Source organism: Primulina tabacum, chromosome 5, assembly GCF_025594145.1.
Source record: "Primulina tabacum isolate GXHZ01 chromosome 5, ASM2559414v2, whole genome shotgun sequence".
Lineage (NCBI taxonomy): Eukaryota > Viridiplantae > Streptophyta > Magnoliopsida > Lamiales > Gesneriaceae > Primulina > Primulina tabacum.
Window position 1 is genome coordinate 26,902,018 of NC_134554.1, and position 18,685 is coordinate 26,920,702.

Below are 18,685 nucleotides of genomic sequence, written 5' to 3' on the forward strand. Positions count from 1 at the left end.
AATATTCAAAAGATAATGTACAGCCGTCATTGTAAACACAAGGACACGTGTCAATATGTTTACGGTTGAGTATTTGAAAAGTTATGCAGAGCATGTCAGAGAGATACTAATGATTTCAAAATTTGAAAGGTAATAAAAGGAGCGAGCTGTCCAGTTGGTTACTGAAAAAGACCAGAAGAGGGTTTGTCGTTTTATGATAATATCTACTGGAAGTCATAAGATGCTGAAATATTTCCAGCAGATTAATACAAAAACCAGTAGACAATTGTTTTATCGAAAAGACAAACATCCTTTCTGCTTCTGACAAAATATGAAAGTGACAGTCTGAAAAACGATACTGTTCCCCCTAAATTAATGCAACTAATAAATGCGAAGATACAAAATCTGAAGGAAGTGACAGATGATTCTTGGTATTCGAGTAGTCAGATAGCCGTCTCTTTAGCTTTCCAAAATTCTATATAAGTGCCTGCAAGTTCACAAACCAAGTAATTTCCGTTTATCAAACCAAATAAAATCAGATGGGTATGGCAAGTAATCTCTCGGAGTCTTCTCCAGAGTCTGAGTCAGCAGAGGATTTCCAAAAGAAACTTTCAGCTTCTCGTAAGAAGATGTTTGAAGACATCCTTTTTCAAGATATGAGGGCTGAGAAGAAAATCCTCAGTTTATAATATGAACAATCAGTAAGATTGTTCAAAATTATTAGGACTAGGCTGTGGAATCACCTCTCCCACCATCCCAATCATTCAAGGAGAGGCGTTCCCAGCAGTCCTTAGATAAACATTATGTAATGCTTCTGGTTTTATGAATGAAAAATCTTATTTTGTCATGTCTTGTTTATCTACTGCTTTTATTGACTGAATAAATAAATAAATAATGGATAAGAAAAACTCAGTCTGTGTAAATCAGTAGAACGGTTAGGTTGACTTGGGACTCTTCAACTTCTTCACAATTAAATGCGACCTGTCTATAAATAAGATAACAACAATTGTTAAGAAAACAATAATTCGATATATCAGACTCAAGCAGTTCGGATGCCTGTAGCAGCACTCTTGTCCTGGTAACACCAGAGACACTTCCACATCTGGAAACTTTGAAGAAGACCATTGAGGAATATGTCTGGATAAAGGTTATGTCTATATGTTTCAAAGTGCAGGAGCTGCAGAATGGGTATCAGAATGGTTTGGCTTCTACTACTGCTCAAAGAGAAAGAGTCAGGAAGTACAAACGGGAGTTTGAAGTTGATCAGGTTTTTGAGCTTGCTACTGATAGAGTTCTGCTTCAGATGATGCTTTGGAAGGAATGACATCTGCTTGAAAAGATTTCCAGTGCAGGATCCTTTAAAAGGATTAGGAGTCACGAGGTGAATGACTTGATATCCGAGTGGCAAGACTCTGTAGGAAATGAATTAGAGAGTGTAGCCTGGTTTCGATTTCATTCTAACTGAAATAACAATGGTTGTGACTTGATGTTCCTTTACTCTTCTGTACATAAATCAATGTTAGTAAAATAATATATAATTGATTTAGCATAATCAAGTTAAATCAATTAAGCCGAATATATTACGAAAATAAAAAACTTATTCTCAGGCAGAGGTTTTGTAAAGATGTCTGCTGCTTGTAAATTAGTAGAAACGTATTCCAGACGAATGTTCTTTTTCTGCGCATGATCTCTAATAAAATGATGTATGATGTCAATGTGCTTCGTTCTGGAGTGAAGTACTGGATTTTGTGTAATTGCAATGGCACTGGTATTGTCACAGAAGATAGGTGATTCAGAAGCATGAACTCCATAGTCTTTAAATTGTTGCTGTATCCATAGTATTTGAGAGCAGCAGCTTCCAGCAGCGAGGTATTCTGCTTCTGCAGTAGATGTAGCTATGGAAGTCTGCTTTTTACTAAACCAGGAGTTCAACCCATCACCAAGGAATTGACAAAAACCACTTGTGCTTTTCCTGTCTAGCTTGCAACCTGCATAATCACCATCTGAATATCCAATAAGATTAAAAGATGAATCATTGGGATACCATAAGCCGACATTTTGAGTTCCTTTTAAGTACTTCAGAATACGTTTAGCAGCAATGTAATGTGACTGCTTAGGGTTAGATTGAAATCTTGCACAAATGCAAACAACAAACATAATATCAGGTCTACTGGCAGTAATATATAACAGGGAACCAATAAGACCACGATACTGAGTTACCTCTACTGGAGTTCCACTATCATCTTTATCAAGTTTAGTTGATGAGCTCATTGGAGTGGAAGCAGCAGAGCATGCTTCCATACCAAACTTTTTCAGTAGTTCCTTGGTATACTTAGCTTGATTTATGAAAATTCCAGTATCAAGTTGCTTGATCTGTAGTCCTAGGAAGAATGTTAATTCTCCCATCATGCTCATTTCAAACTGATCCTGCATTAACTTAGCAAACTTTGCACATAATTTGGGGTTAGTTGACCCAAAAATTATGTCATCAACATAAATTTGTACTAACAAAATATGCTTATTCTTAACTAGAATAAATAGAGTCTTATCTACTGTGCCAATTGTAAAATCATGATTGACAAGGAATTGTGAGAGGGTGTCACACTATGCTCTAGGTGCCTGTTTTAAACCGTACATGGCTTTGTGTAATTTGAATACATGATGAGGTAAGAAATGATCAATAAAACCTGGAGGTTGTTCAACGTAGACCTCTTCTTGCAGTAGACCATTCAGGAATGCGCTTTTCACGTCCATCTGATAAACTTTGATATTTTTGAAAGCAGCAAAGGCCAAAAATATTCTGATGGCTTCAAGCCTTGCTACTGGTGCAAAGGTTTCATCGTAGTCTATTCCTTCTTCTTGTCTAAAACCTTGAGCTACCAGTCTTGCTTTATTTCTGACCACATTTACTTCTTCATTTAGTTTGTTTCTGAATACCCACCGAGTTCCAATAACGGCTTGATGAGATGGTCTGGGTACAAGAAACCATACTTCATTTCTCTTAAACTGATTTAGCTCTTCTTGCATAGCTTCTATCCAACTAGGATCCAGAAGAGCTTCTTCAATTTTCTTTGGTTCATCCTGGGAGATAAAGGCATCATGCATATATTCATTCATCATTTGCCTTCTAGTTCTTAATGGAGCAGCAGGATTACCAATAACCAGGGATGAGGGATGTGATTTTCTCCAAACAAAAGGGTTTAAAGAGATTTCTTCCTGGTTTGATATAATCGAAATAGGCTTAGCTGGAGCAGTAGCTGGTTCTAGAACGTTTACTTTTGGTTCTGGTAAATCTTTTGTCTGAACAATTGGTTCTACCAGAGGAATGTCTGGTTCTGGATTTTCAGCATCTTTAACTCTAGGTTCTGCATCATCTTCACTATCCAGTTCTAGATGAATCCTGTCTAACCTGTTACTTAGATTTGATACGTTAGAAGTTCCAGGAGAACTGCTATCCTCATCAAAGACAACATGAATAGATTCTTCAACATTAAGAGTTTTATTGTTGAAAATTCTAAAAGCTTTGCTTACTGTTGAATAACCAAGAAATATTCCGGCATCTGATTTTGAATCAAATGCAGATAAATAATTTTTACCGTTGTTGTGAACAAAACATCTGCATCCAAATACATGAAAATAAGATACGTTAGGCTTACTCCCTTTCCATATTTCATATGGAGTCTGATTGTGCCTTTTGTTGATCATGGTTCTGTTTTGTCTGTAGCATGCTGTGTTGAATGCTTCTGCCCAGAATTGCTGAGAGATGTCTGCATCTGCTAGCATTGTTCTAGCGGCTTCCTTAAGAGTTTTGTTTCTCCTCTCAGCCACTCCATTTTGTTGAGGCGTTCTGGCAACTGAATATTCATGATGAATGCCCTGTTCATCTAAGTACAACTCAAGAATCTTGTTAGTAAACTCAGTACCCCGATCACTTCTGATTTTAATGATAGAGATTGATATTTCATTTTGAATTCTTTTCAGAAGCTTGATCAATAGACTAGTGGTTTGATCTTTTCCAGCAAGAAATATTACCCAAGTAAATCTGGAAAAGTCATCAACAACAATAAGTGTATACTTCATTCCCCCTAAGCTCATGATAGGGATTGGACCAAACAAGCTCATATGCAATAATTCCAAGCACCTTGAAGTAGAATTACTACCTTTATTCTTGAAACTAGATCTCATCTGCTTTCCAAGTTGACATGCAGAACATACATGATTCTTACCAAAATTAATATCGGGCAGTCCATCAACTATGTTCTGCTTCTTGATATTATTGATTGACTTGAAATTCAGGTGATACAATCTCTTGTGCCAGAGCCAATGCTTATCAGCAAGAGAGGCAACTAAACATGTAGGAACAGTAGCATGATCTAAGTTCCATGAAACTTTGTAGGTGTTTCCTTCCCTCTTTCCAGTTAATACACTAGACTCAGCAGAATCTTTAACTGTGCATATGTGCTTCTGAAAAGCTACAGAATAACCATTATCACACAGTTGACTAATGCTAATCAAATTATAACAGAGATTCTCAACCAGTTGTACATCATTGATAGTTATGTTACCATGGATAATCTTACCCTTACCCACGGTTTTACCTTTTGAGTTGTCCCCAAAAGTTATCTTTGGTCCAGTACAACACATTACTTCTGATAGCAGATCTTTCTGTCCAGTCATGTGTCTGGAGCATCCACTATCCAGATACCATGTGGAGCTGCTGATTTTGATTTTATTCTGTTGTTCCTGTAAGCACAAATTTTAGTATCTGGTACCCAAATATATTTGGGTCCAAGCCTTATCAGTCCTTTAGGAACCCACATTTGTATAATTCTTGGTGACCTTGTACTTCGGGTATCCAGTGCTGTGTGTGCAACAAAAGGTCTGTTATTTCTAACAGTATGCATATTGGGATGTTGTTTTTCCCTTCTTTTTGTGTTGTCTGGCTTGTATCTCTTCTGAACAGGTCTAGAATTATAGTACTGGTAGTTCTTAACCTTCATAGGGGGTTGTCCTCCTGAGTTGAATCTTCTACTGGATCCAGCACTCTGGTGAACTTTCCCTTTGGGTTCAACATAGCCCAAACCATAATGCTTTCTTCTGTTCATCTGATTTTCATTCCTTTCAACTCGAATAGCCGGTACTTCAGGTTCATATACCACACTGGATTTGACAAAGTGAATGAACTTCCCTTTGCCTTTATCCAGTTCTGGCTTGGTACTGGTTTTAGAAGTGCTTCATTATTGCTGAATCCGAGACCACTTCTGTCACCGGATTGCTTCTGCAATTCTTGCATCTTCTCTAAAGAAACGGACGACTTATTCCATGCATTTACCAGAACAGACATCTTCTGATTTTCAGATCTCATTGTCTGGTAATCTGCATTTACTCTTTCATTCTCAGTTCTCAACTTACTTATCTAAAATTTTAAGTCATTGCTGCTATTCTCTTGTAAACAAGTGAGCTTAATGACTTGATTTTTTAAGTTTTGATTTTCAGTCTTAACTTCCTCGAATGACTGAGAAAGCCTCGAGTACTCTTCCACCATGTCATGCAGTGCTTTAATCAAATCAGTTCGTGTAAATTCATCAGAGTCAAAGTCAAGTACCTCTTCAGATGTCGAGTTTGGTTCAACATCCGCCATAAGACATTTGATCTCTTCTTCATCACTTTCACTGTAATGCCCGAGATTTTGATTATTGTAATCTGATATGATTTGTTGAGAATTGTGATGTGATTATAGACGGAACGGATCAGACCGGGACAAACGGAAGGAAGATTGAACTATGTGCGAGGATGAGACCTCGTGCATATACGCAACCCCGCCGGGCGCATATGCGCGAGGCAGGCAGAGAACCTCGCGCATATGCGCGACATGGATTCGCGTATGTGCGCGAGGGTACCCGAGAGTTGTGAAGTACCTCGCGAATATGCGCGGAATAGGTGCGTGGATATGCGTGAGCTGCCGAGAAGGAAACTGCCGAGACCAGTAGGTCTCGCGCATATGCGCCGGTTGAGGTCGCGCATATGCGCAAGACGTGCTGCACATAGAAGCAGCCACCTACCCTTCACATGCATGATATATATATCAAAATCGAAATTTGGCATTCAGAATTCAGAAAATGAAAAAGGCCGAGGAAAGTTTGCCTGAAATCCTTACGCCTTTATATTTCGATCTGTCCGTTGGATTTTCAATCCGACCTCAGTACCGTGTTTCTATTGACGAGAGCTTCAACTAGACGTAAGTTTTGTTACGTTTTGTTATGTTTTGAAATTATGATACTGTCATAATTAGATATGATTCATATATGGTGTTTCTGATATGTTAGACATCGTATAATCGAAACCGGATTGAAGAACGAATACCGTATAGAATTGTTATGATTTTCTGAGTTGATTTGATTGAGATTTGATATCAGATTTGTATTGTATCAATTATGAGTTGGGGGATTCGATATATGTTGATTTGTATTGCTGGGTATATTGAAATTGTATAGTTATGCCGTTGAAACAAAATTTGATTCACTTCTGAGTATATCTAGTATTGATCTGAGTTGTATATTGATACGATACCCTCGATATTGTAATTTACAGATTGAGTATTGACATGTATTGAATCCGAGACTTTGACAGAATCAGATTTACAGAAAGAAAGGTATAAATTAATGTTGATCCGAGATTGCACAACTCGAGTTAGATTCAACTTGAGTTTCCCAAAATCACATACTGAATTGTTATTGCATTGATATTGGCGATTCATGAGATTGATATGCTTAGTCTATTGATTCATAGCAGAGCATGTGTTGAGTCAGGGGCTGATGTGCCTAGTTGTTGGCTGATGTGCCAAGTCTTCGGCTGATTCGCCAAGACACTGAATGTTTGGTTTATATCGATGTCGCTTAGGAGTTGATTCATTCCTATCGCTGAAATTCGGTATATCGTACCAATGTCCAGGAACCGAGATCCCTAGATTAGAGATGAGTCGAGTCTGAGATAACGAGTCCAGAGTTTTATTTACAGCTTTATATCGATACCTGTCTTCTGATTTGATACATGATATGGATATGTGTTTCATGCTTTTATATATGCTTTTATATGACTGCATGTTTACATGGTTTATACTGGGATGTATTTCTCACCGGAGTTATCCGGCTGTTGTCTTGTTTGTATGTGTGAATGACAACAGGTGAGACAGAATCAGGGTCACGAAGAGAATGAGATATTCAAGATTAGCGTGGAGATCCGGACTTAGAGTAGATTGATTTTCAGTGCTTGATGTAGTGACTGAACTCTAGTTGCGATAAACATATGTTGTACATGATTTGTACTTTATGTTAATATTTATATCAGATTGATTACTTTCCGTTTCCGCATTTGTATTTAAAAAAAAAAATTTAGACCCAAATTAATTAAATGATCTTAATAATGATTAAGAAGATGGATTAGGTTCGAGTCCCCACATTCACTGGAATGGCTTTCTGAGTCAGATGACTTAGAACTGGAATCCGCCCATTTAGACTTGCTTTCTTCAGCAATCATCGCTTTGCGGTCTCTTCTGAACTTCTTGTCATTCCTTCTGTATTCTTTCTTCTTCTAGTCATCTTTCTTGGGCTTTGAATAGTCAGCAATAAAGTGACCAATCTTTTCACAGTTGAAACACGTCATATCACTAGGTGGTGAATCCTTCTTGAAGTTCCGATTAGGATTTTGGTAAGCTCGGTGATTCTTCTTCATGAACCTGGAGAACTTTTTCACAAAGAGAGACATAGCAACATTGCTGATCTTTTCAGCTGTCTTTTCAGAAGTACTCTCAATAAAGGTAGCAGGTACTGCTTGTGGGATGACTACAGCAGCAGCAGTAGAAGTAGTAGCAGCAAGAGCCTTGATTGGCATATTTGTTGAGGGCTCTTCTCCGCTTCTCACTTCTAGCTCGAACTCATAGGCTTTTAAGTCGGCGAACAATTCATGTAGCTCCAACTTGTTTAGATCTTAAGAGACTCTCATAGCCATTGTTTTGACGTCCCATTCCCTAGGTAAAGCTGTCATCACCTTGAGTGCTATTTCTCTGTTGCTATGCTCTTTAACAAGAACTGCTAGTTCATTAACCAGGCTGATGAAACGTTCTTCAAACTCATTTATAGTTTCACCAGCCTTCATTTTCAGATTTTCAAACTTCTGCATTGCTACAACAGTTTGTTTTCCTTTGTCTGCTCATTTCCTTCACATATTGAATGAGTTTTTCCCAGATTTCTTTCAACACATCTTGATTTTACTGAAGGTGTTCTTATCCAGAGTTTTATAAAGAATATCCTTTTCGACGTTGTCGAGATTGGCTTTCTTCTTATCTTCACCAGTCCATTCGCTTCTTGGTTTTTCAACCATTTGCGGCGCTCCATTAGTAACAGCAATAGCTGTATTATGCTTTAAAATTTTTAATGGACTATCTGTGATGACATACCACATGTCATAATCTTGGGCTGCAAGATGAGCTTGCATACGAATCTTCCAATCATCAAAGTCTTCTTTTGAGAACATAGGAACCTTGCTGAAATGTGCCATAACTGTTGAATATTTTAGAACAAGAGAAATCTGCTCTGATACTACTTGTTGGGGATCGATGTAGAGTTTAGGGGGGGGGGGGGGGGGGGGGGGGGGGGGGGGGTGAATAAACTCTTTCCTTTACTGATAGATTTTTGCAATGGGTGCTAGAATCCTGTTAAAGATTGTAGCTGTTCTTGTTCAAGATTACGTCCAGCAGATCACAATAATAATTGCGGTAACAATCCGATGGAGTAGGGTGAAAAACAGTAATAGCATTAGGCAATAGAACAGTAGTTTCTGGAAGTTCGAAGATAAAATCTTCTACGTCTCCCCTTCTTTTGTTTCCAGAAGGTATCACTAAAAGACTTTGGATTTTACAGTACAACACTTGTACATACCCACTTCAGCAGGGTTTATCTTTTGCCTACTGAAACTCTTAGTAACTCAATACAATATGATTCAATATAACAAGATTCTGAAAAAGACTCTTTTCCAGTTTACAGACTCTTCTTCAAAAGAATATCGAAAGAGGTTTTACTAGAAGAGATTAAGAAACAGCAGTACAAAAATGATCTCCAACGATCAGATATGAGATATAAAGCGTGTACTGTTTTTCTGTAAGTTTGATCTTGAAAGATAACAATTTGTTCGCGATTGCTCAATGTAACGTTGGATAGATAATGAAGTTGACCAGTTTTTGTTCTTCAAATGGTTTTGATCCATATATATAGATAACTTAGATCCAACGTCTATAATCAAAACGGCTTCTTTGACTGCTGATGAAATCAGCTTTATTTCCTGAAAAGGGTCCTGCAGAAAAGCTTCAAAGCAATCAGTCTAGTTTCATACTAAAACTGGTAAAACGTAATAAATAACTACGTACAACATTAATGGTGCAATTAATACTCGTACTCGATAAAGTAATGGTAACATTTAAGACTTGTTTCGTTAGCACAGAAGACGTTAAGTTGCTCTAATTTCAGGCTTAGTTCTGCTTCTGGTTTTCTAACTTCTGAAGGCTACTGCTTTTATATTGCCTATTGATTTTTACTAACAGCCTGCTGGTTTTCATTCTTATCGCCACAATTAAGTTAAGTCTAACAAAAGGGCTAGACTAATTTCATTTATTCTGCACAAGAAAGTCATATGAAAGAAGACAATAGAAGCTCGCCTTTAGCTGCAAGTTTCCAAACTCGTCCAATTCTAACTCCATTATTTTTCTTATCAAAAATCCAACTTTTAAAAAAGTTTTTTTTTCATAATATCATTTACAAAAATTTTCCTAAAAACAATGTTATGGTTGAATTTTTTTTACTCGGCTAAAAAATATATATAATAATTTTATTATATAAGTTTAATTTATGGAAAATAAATTTTTTGATTCTCTAACTTGTCTAATTTTTGGTTTTGGTATATTATATTTTAAATTTTGGATTTGGTACACTAGATTTTATTTTTTTGTCTATTTTGGTCAAATTTTTGACTTGACATCGTACACGTAAGCATTTTTCGATACTATGTCAGTATTTTTCAATGACATATCAGTATTTTTCGTTGTAACATCAGCATTCGAGTGAAATAAGATTGAAATCCAAAAAAAATCAAAGAAATGCACCAAAAACAAACTTTGAAAATTTAGTCGACCAAAACTCAAAATTGAAAAATTAGTAAAGCAAAAAACTTGATCTCCCTTTAATTGATTAATCATTATATATATATATTGTCAATTTTTTTAATATAGTTATATTAATATATAAAACAATTAAAAATATATATTGTACTATTTTCTTTACTTGCTTATACTTAATTTATTCGAGTTTACAAAATATCAATGTTTTATGATGTCCCAGAAATTGTATTAGTTAGATAAAAAAATTTTATAGAGCAAACTAATTGTACCTTGTAAGAGAAAAAAAATTTAGACTTGTTTTTGCTAAAAAATATACATACATGGAAAAAAATTAGATTTGTTTTTGTACCATATATATTTGTCTTGAATAAAATATACATACATGGAAAAAAAATAAACTTGATTTTTTAAATATTTTTTATTGTTTTTTTTAGAACTTTGTGTAGATTTCGAAAATCTTCCGCCACCTAATTTGGCGGTAATCATGCGATGTAAAATGTTGGTTGCAATAATTATCTCTGTTGGATAGATCAATCCAAACTTGATTCTTGTGCTGCTGTACAGTTTAAAATATTTGAGTTGCAATGTTTCCACCAGCTATAACTTTTGGTAAAGCGGCAAACACTTGCTCCTACAATTGGCATCAGAGTCAATATCACGTGTTCGATCTCCTTTTATTGCAAGAAGTGCAATTATTAGGAGGGGTATTATTGAGTGCAATAACTGTTCTTGTTGGGTAGAACAATCGAAATTTTATGTTTGAGTTGTTATACGATTTAAAAGATTTGAGTTAACAAATTAACTAACTGACAAAATTTAAGTTTTCGGCCACAAAAAGTCATACAATTAACGTGTTTCCAAGTTCAAAAAATCACATGGTTTTGACCACTTCTTTGTGAAAGCTTGAACTATTTGTCTTGATCTTCAGAATTTAGTCAGTCAGATTTATAATCATCGCTTACCTTCTAGAAGTCATTTTAGCAAGTAGTGTTTCACCAGAAATTGTAGAAATAAAATAAAATAACCATATCAAAAATAAAACGACGATCAATTACAAGTTGTGAGGTCCACGACTATGAACTTCGTTTAAATGAGAGAACGACATATTGATAACTGATCCCTCCATAAGAGCCCGGGTCATGGATGAACCGGTAAACTAAATGGATAGCTCAAAATCAGAGTCAATATGCAAACTCATTTCTTTAGCAGACGGGCATGGGGATGCCCAAGATATTTTCTCCTCGGGCAATCAGGAGCCCGAGCTCTCGTGCAAGCTCCTGGGAACTTTTACCCGGGCTACCTCGAAAAGCACTCCACACTCGAGTGTATCGGTAGGGGCTACCTTATGCTTGTCAATCATTTCTGTCAGAACGACATGGGTTTGGCGTGTCAGAAAAGTCATCAGAAGTAGGGTATGAGCAGCCGCGTTACCACACTTAGCAGGTGGGCACTGAAAACAAGGTAATAATGGGATTTTCTCCTATAAATAGCAGGTACACTTTTCATTTACAGATTCTGAAATTTTGAACTCTCAAGCACTCACGTTTATCACCACATATACAGCCATTTTACTCTTCTTCATCTGCTGAATTAAGCATCAGAGTGGCTACGCTGGACACTCCTCTGGCGCCCATTCACGAGTTCATCTTCTTGTCTGCAGGTCACAGTTGATGCCATATTACAGAGGAATAACTTCACCACAAGTTGTATTCACTTGCTCACTTTCCTAAACACAACACTTGTATCCTTATCTGGTAGATTGCCCCGACTTTGCTCACCTGATATAGCCGGATTACATCATTGGCGCCTTCTGTGGGAACATGAGCTCAAGACGTTGATATGGCTCCTACCAGAAGAACCAACTAAGATACTTCCCGGGCTCCAGGAGATGATGTACTTGTCTCTGGAAAAGTTGGTCTCCACCCACAGGACCTCCAACTGTCATTACTTTATCCCCAGAGGATTTGGCTTGGATTATATCTGAGGCGGTGGAAAAAGCGGTAGCCCGGAGAGACCCCTCTCATCATGCTACGCAGCCGGGAGGAGACCAGAAAAGAGCGAGGAAGGACGGGAAGAGACCTAGTGGTTGTGAAGAAGTGGAGAGGGTTGTGGGGAAGGGGGATGTAGAGCCCAAAATCAGTACACGTAAATCTCATGCATTTATTTAATTGTTAAATTATTTATTTAAGTTTAAAATGATTTTAGTGATGCATAATTTGTGTAATTACATTATTTCAAATAAGTTATGTTTATGTGATGCACGTTAAAATATTTTCTTGAGTTTCATGTTTCAGGCGATTACTCGATGCGGGATCGAGGAAAAGAGACCGTCGACGATGGTATTTTATTTTAAGTTGGGTTTGGGGTATTTTAAAAGGTTTAATTAATTTTTAGCATTTTAAAAGCCTAATTTAAATATTAGATGATTTTGTGACTTTAAAGTTTTAAAGATTTTTCACTTGTACATTTTATTTTAATATGTTACCGCCCGAGCGCGGCCCCAACTGTAAGAAGGTTTGATGTCCACTTATTTTCAAGTTCCATTAGTGAGTTCATGTCTTTTATTGTTGGAAAATGTTCACACGTCATTTTAGAGATTGTTCGGGGTTCGATGTCATGGGTTAGTACGATGATTTAACGAGGTCAAATCTCGAGTGATTTTAGATTGTCATAAGAAATTGTCATTCGGGCGGCGAGCACAACGATTTCGTCTAAGCTGCGAAATATTAAATGCATGTAATCATGTTAATATGTGCAACAGTGGCCCCAAGCGAGATCCAACGAATCCCTCAATGCCATGTAAGTATGTTCGACGTGCAAAAGAAAATATTTTTAAGTTTTTGAGGTATGCTAAATGTCTTGTGACCAAATTATGTATGGGATTGGAAAGCGGTAAAGTATGACCAGGGACCAATCCACCCCGGTAAAGCATGACCGGGTTTAGATCAGGATTGGAAAGCGGTAAAGCATGACCAGGGACCAATCCACACATTAAAGCATGAACGGGGATGTCATGTATGTGGCAGTGGATCTTCCATGTCAGCCCAGTACTGTGGTTTAGTCTGATCAGATGTTTTATGTATGGGTCACTTGCTTTGAAACATATCTCTACGCAAAATAATGAAATTCATGTATGTTCAAGTATGTATGTTGCAAGCATGTTTCAGAAAAGTTTCACGTATGGCACGTCTATGTTATGTATGTAAGTTCAAGCTTTTACACGCATGTTCAAGTTCCAAATATGTTTATGCTATTACGTTCAAGTTTCAAATATGTACGCTCTGCTTTAAAGACGCATGTGGTTTTATTATGTAGTACTTGTTATATCCAGTTTATACATGTTGAGTTTTTAGACTCACTAGACTTGATCGATGTAGGTGAGGATGACTTTGAGGAGACGAGGGGTGCGGACTAGTGAGCGGGCTTCGACTGAGCGGGAGGTTAACCCGAAGACCGCCCATATTTTTAGTTTATGAAAAGCTTCAACTACTCTGATTTCACGTTTTGGGTTACGATGTTTAAACGAGTGTTTTTAACAAACTTTATTTACGATCTTTTTATTTCAATTATTTTTGGATGAACAGTTATTTTAAATCGAAATTTGAGAGTTTATTTCTTATGTAAGAAAATGTAGAGCCCAAAATCACTACACGTAAAACACATGCATTTATTTAATTGTTAAATTATTTATTTAAATTTAAAATGATTTTAGTGATGCGTGATTTATTAAATTGCATTATTTTAAATTATGTATGTTTATGTGATGCATGTTAAAATGTTTTCTCGAGTTTCATGTTTCAGGCGATTACTCGATGCAGGATTGAGGAAAGGAGACCGGTGACGATTTTGGCAATTTTAAATGTGGTATTTAATTTTTTTTAGTTGGGGATGGGGCATTTTAGATAATTTATTTAGTTTAGCATTTTAAAACTAAATTATTAATTGAGTGATTTTAGAATTTTAAAACTTTTAAAGTTTAGCAAGTGTGCTCTTTATTTTAAATTTAGAGATTTTTATTATAATTAGGGGAGAGTTAATATTTTAAATTAGTTACTAATCCCCTAATTTAGCTAAACACACACACACACCGAGTACACGCACACACGTTTTATCACACACGCACACACACACACTCTATTTTCAGATTCTTAATATTTTGAGAGGAGAAAATATTAGGGTTCTTAGCCTAGAGAGCAGCCGCCCCTTCCCTCTATAATTTCTAGCGAGTTTTCGTCATTTTGTTGCAAGAAAATCGAGCCACCATCGTCCCGGATCAAGCCTCGCTCCGTCTCCGCTTCGGTATCCCCGTATCGTGAGTTTTTCACATCAAAAGGCACGTATATTCTTTCGTTTCTGCATCGATCTTGTCTGGGTATGATTTTTATGTTTATTGTATGAAAAACATGTGTATGTTATGTGGAAGTTTTAGCATAAACTTGTCGAATCGATTTTTGAACATTTTTAGATCTGAAATTTCGTTTTCACTGTATTTGGATTTACTGCGATTTTTCGGTCGAGATTTTGGGAAAACTTTCAACATGTGAAACGTAGATCTTTTTGATACCTTCGATTTTATATAAAACTCAAATTATTTGGATAAAAATTGAGTGAGATATGATCATTTTCGTGGGACTGCTCAAACTGCGTTTTCTGAAAAATTATGTTATTGACGTGTTCTTGCGAATTTCTTGTTGCAGGCTTTGTTGGGAATCATCGGAGGTCATTGCTGTGTTTAGGAGTGTCCATTTGGTTGATCATGTGAATTTTCAGGTGTTGTCTCGGGTTGGTTAAGTTGTGCATGCATTAGAAGTTATAGAGAACTCATGTGCAGAACTTTGGGGTGTGCTAGCTCAGAACTAGCGCCGCAGCGCTGCAGGTACGTGCCAGCAAGTGACTAGACGCTGCAGAGCAGCGTCGCAGCGCTGTTGGTATGCATCAGGCAGCGCCGTAGCGCTGCAGGGCAGCGCCTAGGCACCAGTCTGGCGCTGCAGCGCCTAGGCACTGATTCGGGCGGATTCTTGGCTTTAAATCTAGGTGTTCTTGTTTCCTTTGGGTACTATTAAGTCTTTATGTCCTAGTATACTAAAAGTTAATTTAGATGTCATGAAGTTTGATTTGGGAACGTTGAACTATGTTTTAAGCAATGTCTGTACCTTCTTTTGGGTGGGGAAATTCATACTTCTTGACAAGATTCGTTTCAGGGTTGAGTCGGGGGTTAGTATGTTGTTTATTACGGTGAAGTCCCGAGAATTTGTAGAAGGTCATAAGTTAGTAATTAATTGGGTGATGCATTCGATAGGCATGATTAAGTTGTGGAATTTAAAGTTCATGGTAGCATGTTAGCATGTGCAGCAATGTCCCGAACGAGATCCAACGAATCCCTCAACGCCAAGTAAGTATGTTCGATGTGTAAAGAAAATACTTTTAAGTTTGTGAGGTATGCTAAATGTCTTGTGACCTATTTATATATCGGATTTGAAAACGGTAAAGCATGACCAGAGATCAATCCACCCCGTTAAATCATGAACGGTTTAGATCAGGATTAGAAAGCATTAAAGCATGAACGGGGACCAATCCACTCGTTAAAGCATGAACGGGGATCTCATGTATGTGGCAGTGGATTCGTCTCTATCAGCCCAGTATTGTGGTTTAGTCTGATCAAGCGATTTATGTTATGGGTCACTTGCTTTGAAACATGCCTCTACGCAAAATGATGAAGTTATGTATGTTCAAGTATGTTCAAGTATGCAAGCATGTTTAAGAAAAGTTTTATGACAATGGCACGTCTATGTATGTATGTATGTTCAAGCTTTTGATATGCAAGTTCAAGTTTCAGTATGTACTTCCTATTTTAAAGTTGATTGTGATTTTATTACGTATTACTTGTTACTTCCTGTTTATACGTGTTGAGTCTTTAGACTCACTAGACTTGATCGATGCAGGTGAGGATGATTTTGAGGAGACTAGGGTGGGAACCAAGGAGCTGGCTTGGACGGAGCAGGAGGCTAGACCCTAGGACCGCCCAAGTTTTTAAGTTTTTATGAAATGTCAAATACTCTGATTTCACGCTACTGGTTATGAGATTTCAAACAAATACTTTTGTCAAACTTTATTTTTAGATCTTTTGTTGCAACTACTTTTGGGACGTACGGTTTACGTTATCAAATTGAAGTTTGTTTACTCTTTTAAGAAAATTTTTAATTTTTCCGCAAATTTTAAGAGGTAAAAAGTACGGTACGTTATAGAAAATATTTATTTTTCCGCAAATTTTAAAATAGTTAAAAGTACGTACGTTACAGTTGGTATCACAGCGGTGTTCTTGTAAAAGGTTACGCCTACTGCCAGTCGCGAGAAGCTCACGAAGCCATACCTCAATTCTGTAAGTTTTAAGGTTTTGAATCATTCCACGTATTAAGCATTGTCATGATTTCAGCATGTCCATGTTTTAAGTCCACGTTACGTGCATCTTATGCTATTGATATTATATTCATGCACATTGGGTTTACGTGTTGGGTAAATGGTTGGAACAATATGCCTCCTAGACGCATGATTAACCGAGAAGCAAGGGTTGAGGACAGAGAGGCTCGAGAGGAGAGGAGAGACGCTCCTCGTCCTTCACCGCTAGATATGCAGGCACAGATGTTTGCAGGTATGACTCAGTTCTTTGCACAGTTCGCGGGGAACCAGGCTGCAGTGGAGACAGGGGCGAGGCCCAGACTAGAGCTAGTGTATGAGAGGTTCAGGAGGATGAACCCAAAGGAGTTTTCGGGGACTACTGACCCGATGATAGCTGAAGGATGGATTAAATCCATCGAGGTGATTTTTGGATTTATGGAGCTGCAAGATGCAGATAAGGTCAGATGTGCCACATTCTTTCTGACAGGGGACACCAGACTGTGATGGGATAGTGCATTGGTGTCAGTGAACTTGAAGACACTGACGTGGAATGGGTTTAAGGAGGTATTCTACTCCAAGTACTTCACTGAGGAAGTACGCTTCAGATTGACTAGGGAGTTCCTGACGCTGCGACAGGGAGACAGCATCGTGGCAGATTTTGTCAGGAAGTTTGAAGGGGATGTCACTTTGTGCCCCTGATAGCTAATGATGCCCAGGGAAAGCTGAGGCATTTCATGGACGGTTTGCGGCCTATCTTGCACCGTGATGTGAGGGTTGCTGGTCCGACTACGTATGCCGTTGCCGTGTCCAGAGCTTTGGCGGCAGAGCAAGACCAGAAAGACATCGAGTTTGACAGGTAGGGCAAGAAGTCATATCAGGCACCACAACAACATCAATAGCGACCTCATTTTAAGAGGTCTTACCAGGGACAGCCAGGGAAAAAGCCATTTCAAGGACCGCCGAAAGGCAAGGGTCCTGTTCCGCAGCAGAAGGCTCCTCAGAGGCCGGGTGAATACCCGGTGTGCTCGAAGTGCAACTGCCAGCATCCAGGACAGTGTTTATATGGATCGGGCAAGTACTTTAAGTGCGGAGCCAGCGATCACATGTTAAAAGAGTGCCCACAATGGAAGCAGCCGACCCAGGGAAGGGTATTCGCCATGCATGCTCAGGAGACGAACCCAGACACGACATTATTGACCGGTAAACTCATTTAGTTAAGCACCATATTATTTTTCCATGCTTGTTTTGAATTTGATTTTTGGGATTATTAGTGTGCTAGTAGTATTTTGGTGACTTGTGTAGAGATTTTTCAATCGTGCTTGAGGTTAAGATTATAATTTTTGGGATATAAGTTCTTTGTGGTGCTATCGTCTCTCAGGAAATATTTACATAAAAAGAGTCTCCACGAAGGCCTTGATAGATTCAGGGGCCACCCATTCATTTATCTTAGAGACATTCGCCAATCATCTAGACGTCAAGTCTATTGGACTCAACGTGAGCTATTCAGTGACAGTCCCATCAGGGGAAGAATTATCAACTACTAGCGTGGTCAGAGACATCGATCTTGAACTGCAGGGCCACTTAGTATATGCCGATCTAACCGTGTTGCCGATGCCAGAATTTGATATCATTTTGGGAATGGACTGGCTGACGAAGAACAGAGTTCTCATTGATTTCCAGAAAAGGTCAGTGTTAGTAAGACCTTCTCTTTGAGCCAGCGAGATGGAGGAGTTTCCCTCGCATGATCTCTTGTATGCAGTCGCAGAGACTTATGCACAAGGGTTGTCAGGCTTTCTTGGCCAGCATTGTGTCTGCACCTGACGTGCCCACTCCGTCATTAGCTGATGTACCAATAGTCAGAGATTTTCCTGACGTCTTCGCGGATGACATCACAGGCCTTCCACCAGAGAGAGAGGTGGAGTTTTGAATTGACCTTGTGCTAGGCACCGTGCCAATTTCTAAGGCATCGTACCGACTATCTCCAGCTAAGATGTTAGAACTCAAACAGCAGATTCAAGAGCTCCTAGACAAGGAATTCATTCGCCCTAGTTTCTCACCATGGGGCGCACCAGTGCTCTTTGTGAAGAAGAAAGATGGGAGCATGAGGCTGTGTATCGATTACTGAGAGTTGAACAAGGTAAT